The 14160-nt window shown below is 41.9% G+C and overlaps 1 long non-coding RNA gene across 1 annotated transcript in view; it reads right to left on the bottom strand.

The window, feature by feature from the left end:
* Positions 1 to 2454: 2454 nt before the first annotated feature.
* LOC106885342 overlaps positions 2455 to 14160 on the bottom strand; it is a 101074-nt gene continuing 89368 nt past the window's right edge. Inside the window, exon 4 of the long non-coding RNA XR_001411428.1 lies at positions 2455 to 2605. This is a non-coding gene — a long non-coding RNA (uncharacterized LOC106885342). The remainder of the gene's footprint in view (positions 2606 to 14160) is intronic.

Raw genomic sequence — 14160 nt, 5'->3', positions numbered from 1 at the left:
CTGAGAAATCCTTAAATCTCCTTTAGAGGTTCATCAAAGCCTCATGTAGTTGTAGCTGCAGTAGGCTTGTGAGTAAGTCTTGTGAATCAGCTGCTTCTTGGACAGTTGGAGGTGGCTAAATGTACATTATTGGAAATTTGTCAGGCAGTGATGATCTTTTAGCACATCTCCATAAAGTTGCTAGCTTTGACACAATTGAAGTGTTAACAATGTTATGCCAAATCATTCTTTCAGCTACAACAGCTCAAATCTGTTACTTCACTGAAGTCCTGCTGTCTTCCTTTTTAATTAGATGTTTAACCTATCAACGGCTTCCTGGTAACAAAAACTGAGAAGATGACTAAAAATTATTTATTTTTTCTTCTTTTGAACTCAGAGGATGCTAGTTTAAAAAGATAGCAGCCAACAGCTTACCTACCATTTTCTTTGATCACGTCTGTGTTTGCTTGTTGTCTGGAGAAATGGATGTAAACACTCACTGGAAATGCTACAGCCTAATCCAGTCCTGCTCTAAGAGAACCTTCCAACGTAACCTCACTGCAATCCAAATGCAGACAAACCAGACAGAAGATGTGTAGTTTTGAGGCAGTATTATGATATCTGTTTCACTCTGGATTGATGAGAAATCAGGTGCCTTTTATTTTCAGTTAGATCTAAATCTGAAATACGGGAAAAGGGTTATTATCATTTCTGTCATCTTAAGAATATTAAAACGGGCCTCAGCTCTCTTTTCCTCACCTTCATCATTTTGTGATTGTGAAGAATAGCTCATCCTAGTGGAAATACAAACACTTCATTTTGAGATAATTGGTGTCATTTTCCAGGCTGGCTTCCTTTTCAGATCTCTTCGCTCCCCCATTAGGCACAGCCAGCCCCTGCACATCCCGTGCCCCTCATCAAAATGCATTTTTTTCCCTGCCTAAAGCCCCCCACACCTCCAGCACATTCGCCCTTCCATTGGGGCATTATGCATTGCCTCAGCAACCTCTTCTGTATGCGCTGCCCATATCTATGGGAAGTCCGCGCTCCCCCTCTACCCTTTCCTTTCTCATCTTTTGTTGAAGCCTGCATTTATTTTTCAAAGACTCCTCTGCTCAGCCTTTCATGTGCCATGCTTTAAACCCTTTTATTCCCCTGAGCATTCCCAGCTATCCATTCTTTTCCCTGAGAGGGAGGTGGATCTTCCTTGAAGTCATTATGCAGGGAAAGGAGACTGGGCCCCATTATCTGAGAGTCTCTGTTTGATTTCACAAGTCATTTAAATGAATGGTACGTATGCACTACTAGCAAATGCCTGTTAAAATGGTTAATTTGATCATTTCTTTTCAGTGATAGTGGGAGAAGGTAAAAATCACAAAATGAGTGAGCAAAATGGCAAGAATTATGTTTTGTCCTGCTTTCTCTGATGTAATATTAAATGACAACATAAATCCTATAGAAATACTCACGGGGTATTACTATATCTACCAAGAGTTCATTATGTCTTATATTATTAGAATGAAAGGCAAAGAAATGAGTGATTAGATTATGATGTTAAAGCTGCACCATTTTTATTTAAGCAATTGCATTACTCGCAGTGCAGCGTGCCAGAAAAATGACTGGTTCGGTGACAGATCTCCTTTTCTATTACAAAGCCCCTTTTAAAATAATTAGCAACAGGACAGAAAGTAAGACACAAAACATCTTTAAATGCAGTAAAAATGAGAAATTATTCTGCTGATCTAAATTAGCCTAAAGCCCTTGCTTGTATGACAAAATCACTGCAATAATTTGTCTAATTTAGTGGTCTTCCCGCAGGGGAGGTTGAACACATAAAGGGTCGCAGTTAGGACAGGGACAGTGACAATGCTCTTCAAACAGAATCTCACCATGATCTGCCTCACTTACGCATTGCTTCAGCCAGTATCAGAAGTTTTGTACTTTACTGAGGAAAAAAAGAGGGGTTTTTTCTTAAAAATAAACCTGTCTACCATCAACTTAATAAAAACATAAGCAGCAACTTTCTGATTAGAGTCTAATTAAACGACTTTGAAAAATACTACATTGGTGTCAAGTGAACAACAGGCTAAGTTTTTGTTGCCAAATATTTGGGTATGATTTCCACTGGCTTTATGAGGAATTGCACCTGTAATCATTTAATGGAAAGAAAAATATGGCCATGAAAATAAAGAATCTAAAGTCATATCTGACAGTGTCTGCAAATAAACCTATGACAACTGCTGGAGGTACAGTTGGAAAACACACCACTAAATTTTGCCAAGCACGTGTACTGATGACAGGCATCCTAATGCTTGGAAACCTCATTTAGGCTTAAACGTATTCCTTAATACTCGAGCCTTAGTCTTAATGCTGTAATTTCCTATAGGCTCAGCATTCATTAGCCTCTGGCCCCGGTCCCAAGGTTGCCTCCCTTCACTCAAACAGAAGAAAGGGGCAGGAATAACTCACCACTTTTCCCAGGCCGAGGCCTTCTCTCCAGCCCATCACCAGAAGCTTTACAGCCAGTGCAGTGCCAAACCCTTTGCCATCACCTCTCACAGCTCCTATCCCAGGGGTGTCTCAGGGTCAGCTTCTGTGCAGAACTCCCCAGTTGCCAGAAAGCCCCCTAGAAGACACGGGCAGAAGGCACAGTGTTAATTTAATGACTAAATCAAAACATTTCTGATTGCATTTGGACATCAGACTAAATTGCCATTAGGCACTCCCTTTACTAGTGTAAGCTTGAATCCAGAAGGGACTGTTTCTCCTTGGTGGTTAATCCTTCAATAGTGTATTGTCTGTGTCAATAACTTTCTTATACTCTTAGCAAGTACAGAGCCATATTTCAAGCATCTCTTTCTAGCAGTGATTGGGAAGCACCTTGAAACTGGCTACTATTAAGTCTGCCTGTGTTTATGTGCAATATTGCCCACTTGCAAACGTTTTCGAGACCGGAAAGCAATGACCCTTTTTTCCATGCTAAAATTTCAGCTTGTCAAAGCTGTGGCAGTAGGTCCATCTTTATCAGAGATGTGCTTGCTTCATGGTTGCAGTTCCTTAGCTCTTTCTAAAGTGAGCTGGACATACTTAAATGAAAGGTCACTCTTACTGAAGTCAATGCAAAGCACTGATTAGAGCAAAGAAAAGTATTCTTCAGGATGTATAGCACCTTCCATACACCGAAAAACACCAGTCTCTAATATGAATGCAGAGATATGCTTGTGTAACTTGTATTATTTATGCTCTAGACTTCATCACTTTTCCATATTAAAATGTGATGATTTCATATTCACTCTGTGGCAGCATATGCTGATCATCCGGGAAAATATTAATCCATTTTCTATGGCTTCATTTCTACAGAGCCATTTCTACCTTTACACTGAACGAAGGCTTACCCACTGGTGTCATTGTAAGATGACAGACTGTTACCAGGTCCTTACTAGAGGCATAAAGCATGTGTTTAAAGAATTAAGTTAATAAAGAAATAGGAACTCAGTGGCAGGAAATAGCATTATAGACTTTAGAACACCAAGAGCATAATTAGTACTGTGGCATAATGATGAAAGAAGGCAATAAAATAATTTTACTTCATTCTGTAATTCTTAGAGCAATGCAAATGAGTTTGTCAGCAGGGAAGGCTTGGTTTCTTTTCTTTAAATTTCATCTGTCTGCTGTCTTAATGTTATTTTCTTTTAAAAAGATTTTGCAGAACACAGTGCATACCGTACAACTGAATTTTGAATTCACATGAATGAGTGTCCCTTTTCAGGTTGAGAATCTCATCTAGAACACAAATAGGAGAGTTTGTAGTGGCTGGAGAATCAATGGTTCTCTGGTCCCAAGCAAAAATTGTAGTCTCTGAGCATTGGTGTGCGATCTCTGCAAAGCTGTGGAGGCTCAGAAAGGTGGAGATGACAGCACCACTATGCCAGTCTTCTTCAAAACAAAGAGAGGTCATGTTGGTGGCAATATGAAAAATTCAGTGATGAGAACTACCAACGTGCTTGATTATTTAAATTGTGTGAAAAACAAAGCCAAAGATTGTCTCATGAAATAATGGGAGAGAAAAGTTGTAAAGCGATAAACCACTAGAATAGTTGGAGTAGAAGCAGATTAGAAGCAGCAGCAGAAGGCAAATGGAAGCAAGTGCCATCTCTGCTTCCTGCTGATGCCCATGGCAAAGCTTCCCCTGCACTACTTGTTCTTTCTACCATATATTGAAAAATGATTATTTAGAGTACTGATCAGAGATCAGTATTCCAAATCGTTACATTTTTTGTTTCACAGAACAAGTTGGGCCAAATTTAGCTGGCACATGTTCAACAACTGCAAAGCTACTGAAATCAGTGCTCTTCCAGCATCAGTACCGCATCTGCTCTGTCACCATTTTACTGTTTGATATTTATTTCCTGTTGACTGCATTTATAATGCATTTGCAATACAAAATTGAAACATATTTATTTGCTTTTTGTTTCTGAATGATAATTGATTGTGATCCAGTTCTCTGCTTTTTATTTACCTTTACTATTTTCAGCAACATACTGGAACTCAGATTTCTTTAAAAAGAGAACAGTCAGTCTGAGTTTCCATATATAGTAAGTTTTGGGTTGCTGTTATTTCACTAAAACCTAATTTAGACTGAACTAAACACTTTTCTAAACTAATTAATCTGACATGAAAAACTGCAGAATACTAAATTACTAATGGTCCTATTTAATATTAATAAAAGTAGGCAGATGTATTAGCATCTTATAGATTCGTGTCTATATGGTATAAAAGCACAGAAGAAAAGAGAAGGAAAGGCAAGACCTGATAGGGACATAAGTTTAATGAAGCCAAGGCTGGTCAAGAAATGGGACTGAGTTCTTTTATGAGAAAGGTGGACAGGAATTACAGGACCAGAAGATGGGATTTGGCAATGGGATTTAAGGCAACTCGGGAAGCCATTTAGTCTGCTCCAGATGGTGAAGGCAGCACGGGAGAAGGAGCTTACTGCCAGCTGTTGCAAGACAAGCAGGGGAAACACAATATTTAAATGATTTCTATTGAATTACATAAAAAGCCTACATTCAAAGAGTGCTAGGGTTGGAAAGTTGGGTACTCAGGGGGTAGGAAATGCCTGATTTAAAGTTTCCCAGACAACCTAAACTTGTAACTCTTATATGCACTGTAAAATCCTTAATTACAGGATAGCATATACCTTTTTACACAGGACCTTTGGCCTTTCTGTGCACATGGAGGGCATACATTTAATGAACAACTATTCATTAACTTGTTTTATCCTCATTGTTAAGTGCATGGCCTCATGCCTTATTTACTATATCCTATTCAAACCCTGCCCTGAATACACAAATAGTAATATTCCCAAAGGATCTCCCGTGTAATTTATTGCTATAGTACTTAGTGCTTCACAAACATAAATTAATGTCTCCAACCTCCTTGTAAGGACAGGTCATTTTTTCTTATTTTTATAGTTAGGAACAGTGAGATGACAAAGGCCTGATTTTTTTCAGGAAACCTGCATCCCTACACATCTCTACTTGAAGAATCCACCTATCACTGTTTTCTTTTTCCATCCTGGTGTGAAGCCAGGGCCCCTTCCCCTCCTCCTGCAGTAGTACCGTGCCAGCCATTTAACAAGCCAATGAGTCTCTGCACTTGATTGCTTTGGGGCAAGTCAATCCCGGTGGGCCATCTGCAGCCTGAGCTCTGACTGGGCTTTTTCTTGGGCAGCAGGGGAAGAAGGTGAACAACTGCCTGTCAGAACCTACTGCTTGAAGCAGAGAAGACCACCATGTAACCAGTCAGGGAAGCAGTCCTTCAAAAGGAACCAGCAGCCCTGTGGGAGATGCTGCTCCCACAGCTCCTCATGGTTATAGTGCTGGGGGTGTATGATGAGGGTTTGAGGGGCTGTGCCATTTCACTGCAGAACACAAGAGAGGAGCAATGCCACTGGCCAGAGCCAGCAAGCTGCCACCAGAAGAAGCCTAACATCCTACCATGCCCCATACAACAACATCAGTACAGCCATCATATAAAGGTCCAGCACTTCCAGCCTGTCATGCTCTGGTCTTGCCTGCATGGAGCATATGGCCATCCAATGCAGCCAGCCTGGTATTCCTGCTCCTGCCACAGCCACAGCTGCATCCCCTCGGGTCTTGCCTCCTTGCTGGCAGGGAGAGAGCCTCTCCTCTGTGTCAGACAAAACGGGTGCCTTGAGTAGAGCCTGTGTACTGTAGCTTTCCTTGGTTCATAGCCTGTCTCCTGACAAAGTGAGTTCCCACACAATGCACTCACTAGGACAGTGCTCCTGACCTGGGGGAGATACAGGTGGTCCAGCTGATTCTCCCACACTGCTAGAAAGATGGTATAGCAGGCAAAGTTTGACCTCATCCATGGCTTCCTCCTTAACACCCATGGCTACCTCAGTGACTCTAGACGCTAGCTCATGAGGGTTATAAAGTGGCCCCGGATCTTACAGAAGTGTGCCCCTCTAAGTTGCTCTGGACTCCACAGTACAAATCCCAGGGACATCACCCTGAAAGAGACAGGTGTACTGAGCTTCTCTTGTCATGGTCCTGCAGGTTCATATGAGCTACCTTAAATTTTAGCAGTTGTAGCATTGCTCCCTGCGCAGCTGAAACAAGCCTGAGTTACTGCCATAGCCAGTAGGAGATTTTTCCACTAGGAAATGGCATCAAGCACATTCCTCAGTCCTCCTCCTTCCCTCCATTAGAACACAGCCTAGGAGAAGCAGAAGCACTACACAAACTTCTGTGTAGTAGAAATATCAGCTATGGCATGGATGGAGCATGAGTAGGAATGTCTGGGGATGGGAGAACAGGAAGAAGTGGAAGAGATGAAAGACGAGCTGTGTTAATGGCACCCTAAATTAGTAGGTCATCTACTCCCCAAGCACAACTATCTGCAGTTTCTCTAAACACCTAGATTGAAAGAAACAAAGGGCAATCTAAGTACAACAGTCTACACCCAGAAAGAGAGACAAAAGAACAATGCGTTAATCAGCAATTTTACCTAATGACTCACAGAGGTGGGACAGCTGGAGAGACAAACGATTCACAGTCACTGACAAAACTTTTAAAAGGTGCAAAAGACACATTCAAAAACCAGCCACGTGGTTGTCAATAATTATAACAACCCAGAAGACACAATGAGCACTGAATAACTAGCTTCCCTCATGGTTTGTCACCACAAATAATCCCCAACAGACCACGTGCAGACATATCTTAAAGCTTCTGAATACAAAAGAATAAGTGAGTAAAATTTATAAGACAATGGACCATGCATGAGCAAAACCTGGTTTGTACAAAAAAATCACCTTTCATTCTTATGCTGTCTCTTGTTGAGGTTTGCTCCATTAGTTGAGCTTTGCAGAATGATTCTGGATGCTGGCTGGACACTGCTCCATGGCTCCCATCCCACCAGGTGGGTGAAGCTGCTCCTGCCAGGACTCTGCATTGGCTTAGCCTCGATGTGTCAGATTTGAGCTCCAGGCCAGGTGATGAGGAAGAAGACAGCATAGGGCTTTGGGTGGGCACGGGCACATTGCTCTGGCTCTTGCCCAGGGACAGAGCCTTCTCTGCTCACCGCAAGCCAGCAATCAAGTGTTGCACTGCCAGTGCTACACCGATTGCAAAAGAAGACCTCACCCATCCACCATCACTCCCTGGCCCTTCATTAGGTCCTCCCTAACTCCTGACAAGCTGTCTCAGAGTCATCTCTACTGTGTGCAGAAAGGTGACATCCATCTCCACTCCCAGACACCTGCATATCGCAATAGTTATAAGGTCACCAGCCACTAGTACTGAGACACCCATGAAACTTCACAGGCTGGGGAGGGGAACTTAAATACCAGAGCCTACATAGCCTTTACAAGCAAGTCACTCCTTCCTTGACTATTAATGGCTTTGCAGCTCTTGTAGCATGTAGCTAGAGTACACATCTTTAAATGTTTTACGAGCAAGTGATAGTCACCCATTCATTATTCATGGTAGGACACTAAAATATTTTGCAGGCAACTGTATCTAATACTAGAAAGTGTTAATAAGTATCAGTTACATAGTGAGCATTACAACTTTCTTACACATAAGAAAGTTGTAAGTCTTGTGAAATCAGCATAATGAGCATTTTAATTTTAATTTTCAAAGCACTTTAAACAAGAATGTATCCATACAGGATCTTCTTGGCAGAGGTAGTCGCTGAATAGAAATCCAAGCTGTTAAATTTCCATGCGGCAACTCAGAATGTGAGGTTGGGTTACAGTCTTATGGCATCAGGGCTGGAAGCTCTGCTTGCATGTGAATAAGTAGCACATACTGTAGCTGTATTCTTTTTCTATACAGTACTCACCTTTCCTTACAGCTGAGCTTTTAGTTTGGGCTCCGTGAAGTTTCTGTTAACAGGCAGCATTCAGACACAGCAGCATTTTGTTTATTGCCAGGCAAAATAAACTGCTTCGGTGCATGGCTACCTACAGATAACGTGCTAGGTCATAACCAACATTCACATAGAATTAAGTTACTTGCTATATCTAAGAGCTAATCCTTTATTGTAGAACAGACCCATGCCATCATAAGCAAACAGAAAATAACAGTAAAGTAAATAATGAAGGACTAGTTTGTTTTCTCTGCATTACTTCAGCAGTGCAAAGGGACTCCAGTGAGAATGATAATCATGGCCAAGGCCATTACACAGCACAGCTGTGAAATTAGTCTTAATAGTCTGAGGCAACAGCTACACATTAGGTTCAGCACTCCTTAAATAGCTATTTTCCAGCCGGATCAACTCCCTGATCTGGGTTGTTGCACAAACAATTGTGCTGGCACAGAGGACAGAAAAGAGCAGCGTGAAAGAGGGCAGGAAAAGAGCTGAAGGTAAAGCTTTTCCTAAGCCCTCACCACTGGCAGGTGAAGATGCTCAGAGCAGCAGCCTTATGCGAACAGTCCCGTGGAGTTCATCTTTCGGTAGCAGTTTGTGGGGTCCTTCCGATGTCTAAAGAACACAGCTAAAGGTTTATAGAAAAGTTTTGGCTGCAACAGAGTTGAGACATCAAAGAACGTACCTTGACTAGGATGTGAAACAGAACAATGTATCTCAATGTGTTCTTTTGTGGTTGCTGATTTAGACATACCATAGCAAAAATTACAACTTCAGGACCAAATTTGAGCCAAGAGTGTATCCCAAACTAGCCCTGGACAATTATAATGTTAAAATACACACCCCTTTGTGAATAATGAGCATGCTAATCTGATAATCTCCCTAAAAGTTTTAAACATGAGCTTAGGTGCATATGTATAGTTAGGAGAGGTGAATGAATCATTATTAACCGTTTAGCAGTATTTTGTCATTATGAATATTGGGCAGAGGGAAATATGAGGTCTGCTGGCTATTCTTAAATGCCCAGCACCTGATTCTGCAGAACAGATATAAAACCAAGTATCTCGAGTCAGTGTGTTGATCGACTCTCACACACTGGGTGAAGAATCCTCATTTAGGGGAAACACTTCCTCATGGTCATAAGAATACAATATTTTTAGAACTAAGCAGAGGACTGTGGTAGTACGTTCTGGAGAAAGTCCAATCTTATGAAATAGTTGACAAAATGTAAACATTAGGTAACAGCTGATCAAATAATAAGTCTACACAATCTAGCAGCAATTTAGCTGTGATGTGATAAAATAATACAGAAACATCTTTGTAGCAGTATATAGCTACAGCATCCTGGTTTGAGGTAAAACAGAACCAAGTTTCCATTCAGCAACTTTACTTTTCAGTTAAGCCTCTTCTAACTCACTGAACTCTCTGAAATGAACGGCATATTTTTCAGAAACTGTCCACTTCCAGAGACTGATAAAACCTCATTGTTTCTAGTTTATGCCAAGGAATGATACACTGAGAGGCTCTTGCCTATATTTATTGCTATAACAACCAAGGTCAGCTAATTTTGTTATGTACTAAGTTGGAGGGTGAGAAGCAGAAAAGCACAGAGGGATCACACCTGTGGGGAAGAACGGACAGGACAGGTGACCCAAAGTGACCATCAGGGTGTTTCTATCTCAGCTGCATCATGCTCAGTATAAAAGCTGAGGGATCAAAGGGTCAGCCTGTCTTCCTCAATTGCCGGTGTCCAAGCAGGACACTGTCTGTTTGTCTGCCTTTGATCCCAATCCATGCATTCCTGAATCCAGATCTGGAATCCAGCTCTTGTCCATTGCTGAGTCCAGTCTGGGACTTTCTCAGTGCCTGCCGGTGACGGGATCGCCATCCTTGGAGCTTGATACTGGTTCTGTATATATTATATAGATCTCATTATTTTTCTTATATTATTAATATTTTCATTAAAGTAGTTCAGTTTCTTTTCTAAACTCATAAGCCTCTCTCTCTTCCTCCTCCCCCTTCAGGGAGAGGTTGGGGAGAGTGTGGAGAATGAGGAAGCTGGAGACGTGCTGCTCTGTGAGAGCTGGGCAGATGTTCTTGTATTGATGGGAAGGAAGCTGCAGGAACAGTAAAACAATGTCTTTATATGGCATTATCTGTGTGTTGCAAAATCTAGCGAAGCAGTGCGAAAAACAGCAAGGTAGCAAAGCAGAGAGCAGTGTAGGGAAGCAGAGAGTAAGGAGTGGTTAGCCTAGGCACGTGAACACTTATAGGTAGCCAATTGTATTGCCCACAAGGGCGCATGGACATCCACCCACAACCCATCTGTGTAGAGAGCACGGCGCATCATCAAAAGATGGAAACTATATATGCTGCAAAAATGAAACATTAAAGGTCTTCGCTTCACCCCCCGGCGGAGTCCGTGCCCTTTGTTGCCGCAGGAGAGTATTTGTCATTCATTTCAGTGGCCAATCCGGCCCAAACCACAGCACACAGCCATCAAACAGTTTCTGCAGATGTATAATAAATGCATACAAACCCCCCAAACTGCTCATGTTATTCAGACTTGAAGCGAAAACTCAGAGCTGTTTTTCCAATCCTGGAGGTGACTATAGTAACAATGACTCCAAAAAAGACTTTGATCTGATCAGGTACTGCAAAATGGTTGCCATCATTTTCCAAGACAGAATTTTGGTCTGGGAATTATCCTCTTAGCCTCAACTGGGTTTCAGCTGGTTTTGGAAGCATTCTCAGAGTTTGGGACTCACCAACCTGATGGATCCTGGCAAAGTTTAATATTAACAGTCGTGACTGTTCACTCAACCCTTGCTCAGATTTTGGCTAACACAGCCTGGTAAGTATTGAGAGCAGCACCATTAGGTCAAAGCAGAGCAGGCAGTAGGCAGGACAAGAGGGACAGGAAGAGATGAAACACCATTATCACCTGCAGATTGCTGTCTCCTGCAGCCATCATCTTTGCACGCGTATTGTCTGGCAGTTTCAGAATCCGATAACTCATGGAAATGGCACAGACCAAATTCCAAGCTGGAAGGTATAAAAGCATCAAGCTTAACCGAAAAGCTTTTGAAGCAGATCCAACAGCAGCTGGACTGCTGAGGCTTTTGTGCTTCCTGAGGTGATACAGGGGACACTCACGCTGCGATGGAGAAGGAAGGATGAGCACTCTCACCACCAGCTAGGTAACTATTTTGCGCATAGGTGCATGAGCGGAGTTACAAGTTAAGAGTTGTGGGTTGCAAATTATGAATTAGAGAACTTGCAAGTGAGAAACCTCCTGAGTTTCTTGTGAATTTGTGAATTAATGTGATAGTCTATTCTGTGCAAAGGGGATTGAGTCCTTGTTTGTCATGTTAATTTATTTCTTAATGAGCTCATAAAATAAAGTTTAATTTACAGAGTACAATGTCCTGTAAATTTGAGAGATCCAAACGGACCATGATAATAGTCTTCAAAAGTTCAATTTGTTTGAACGTGTCTCGGTCTTCTCCAGCACAGAGGAGTGAAAAGTTGAATTAGTTTCCTTCAACTCATTTTGAAAAAGTAAATAATTAACTAAACTGCACAACTGAAGCCATATACATATGACAGTTTGCCCACAGCTAGCCAGGTGTGTGAGCCTAGAAAGCCATATTCACTATTTCATTTACATAAGATGCCTGTGAAACCAGAGAGATTCAGACCCCAAATAAACTTATTTAAAACCAGATCAGACTAACTATTATGTTTTTCTCCCAATCTACTACACATCTGCCTTTGAAGTCTGGAATTTAATAATTTGTGCCCTAAGTTTCACTATAGGCTTTCCTATGCAGCATTGGCAAACTTCTATCGCATATTTTCAGAGATGTCAAAACTTCATACGGCATAGCTCTGATGCTTATAAAGACTTTGAATTTAATTATACCACTTTGTACTTTATATGATTTGACCAGGGTGAACCATCTCGATTAACCTCTTCACCAGCCTTTCTAGACTGCTTCATTTGTCTGTCAACAGCTTACCTTATGATCACAATAATTATCATTGCAACACCCTAGGAGTGCTTTTTTAAGTAGACTCAGTTCCTTATCTGTGATTTATTTACAAGCATGGTCTCACGCCAATAATTTAGACATAATTATATGGTGTCTGTTTAGGCATATAGCCTGTATTACTAATTCCCTGTAAAATTCTTAAGAAAATTACTGAGTTTGAGCCAGTTCAGGGAGTTTTTCCTGAAATGGTAAAGAAAAGGGAGAAAATACAACCAGGACCTGCCTCACTAGAACTCTGTGTCATGGAACAGACAACTCTTACACCAAATGATTCCTGAGAGCTACCAGAGAGTGTGCGGATAATGGCTTAGAATGCTTTTCTTCTCAGTGCTCTGGCAATATCCCCGGATTGTTTATGACATGCCTTGTGACAGTCCCACCAAACAGTAGGTGCTGTGTTGTTAGAGGAGAAAAAGGTCCTGGCCCTCAAAGCTTCCTGTATCCCTACACAAGGCAGGCAGGTGGGAATCCTGGCCAGGCACACCGCTGCCAATAGCCACACCGTGGATCTGTGGCTTGAATATTGGCGGTCTGCTGTGCAGATGGTCTACTTCAGGGTAGAAGAGTGTCAGGCTGGTGAAGTAAGAGACAAAAAAGCTGCAGCTGATGTGCTGCACAGGGGACAGCCCTTCTGCCCTGGCTGAGGGGTAGAGCCATGGAATGAAGGCAATCACTCACACGGAAGATGCCAGGGGTGGCAACTGCACTGTTTGCAGACACACTGCCTGGTCACACATAAATGGAGCTGAAGAAATGTGGCAAGAGAAAACTAAACAGAAGGTCTTACACATGACTTACAATAATAAATGTCGTGTTGTATATCCCACGTGGGCAACGGGAGCAAGTAGTCAGTGGCAAGGTAAGGCAGCCATGGACAGACACACCGAAGAGGGAGTAGAAGCAGCTGTCTAGAGCTAGTAATGACTTCTTTTTTTTTTCCCTGGCTGGACAAGAAGCAAATCTGTGCATATTCACACACACACACATATTACCATGCCCACACTCTTACAACATTCCACCTCTGATAGTAACTTTGATGTTGTGCAGACTTTTGTTTAAAACAAGCAGAATGGACAACCCAAATGCAGCCCGCTGACCAAGCATGCACACTCTCATTTAGATTGGATGTGCCGTGCCACTTGCCCAGCACAGTGCTCAGAGATGGGATCTATGGGTTTCCCAGCCCCACTACGGCAGAGGCTGGTCAACACTTGTCTTCTAACACTTCTCATATAGTATTTCCTGCTAATAATATAAAGTCTCCCCTAATTTAGCAACATTTTTATAGAGGTTCTGCTACTAAATTTCCTGTCTAGGAGGGTTTAGCTGTTTTTTTACTTCCAAGACAGCAAGTCAATAGCCGGTGTTACCTCCTCAGGCAAAAGTCACTCACCAGGCATCTCTAGCTCTCAGTTGCTATTGTGGCTTTGCTTGGACTGTAATATCCTTTCCTCTGTTGCAGCATTTATTATTACCTTCTCCACTACAGATTCCTTACATATAAAAAAATCAAAGGAAGCATTTCCCAAATAGGTGGCATGTCTTGTGCATCTGTTGAGACTGACTCCATTCCTTACCAGAGAAAATCAGTCCCAATTTGCATTCTCTGAGGAGAGTCTCGCATCACCGTAAAATCCCAAAGCAATTTGTCTAACAACTGTCCGCTACATTCAGCTTTTATTACTGGCAGGCTTGCAACCCTCAAAGGAAGAGGTTTCTTAAGTGTGTT

The sequence above is a fragment of the Calidris pugnax genome, unplaced genomic scaffold (genome assembly GCF_001431845.1).
Source record: "Calidris pugnax isolate Ruff unplaced genomic scaffold, ASM143184v1 scaffold1, whole genome shotgun sequence".
Lineage (NCBI taxonomy): Eukaryota > Metazoa > Chordata > Aves > Charadriiformes > Scolopacidae > Calidris > Calidris pugnax.
This window is presented reverse-complemented; position numbering and strand designations above follow the sequence as displayed.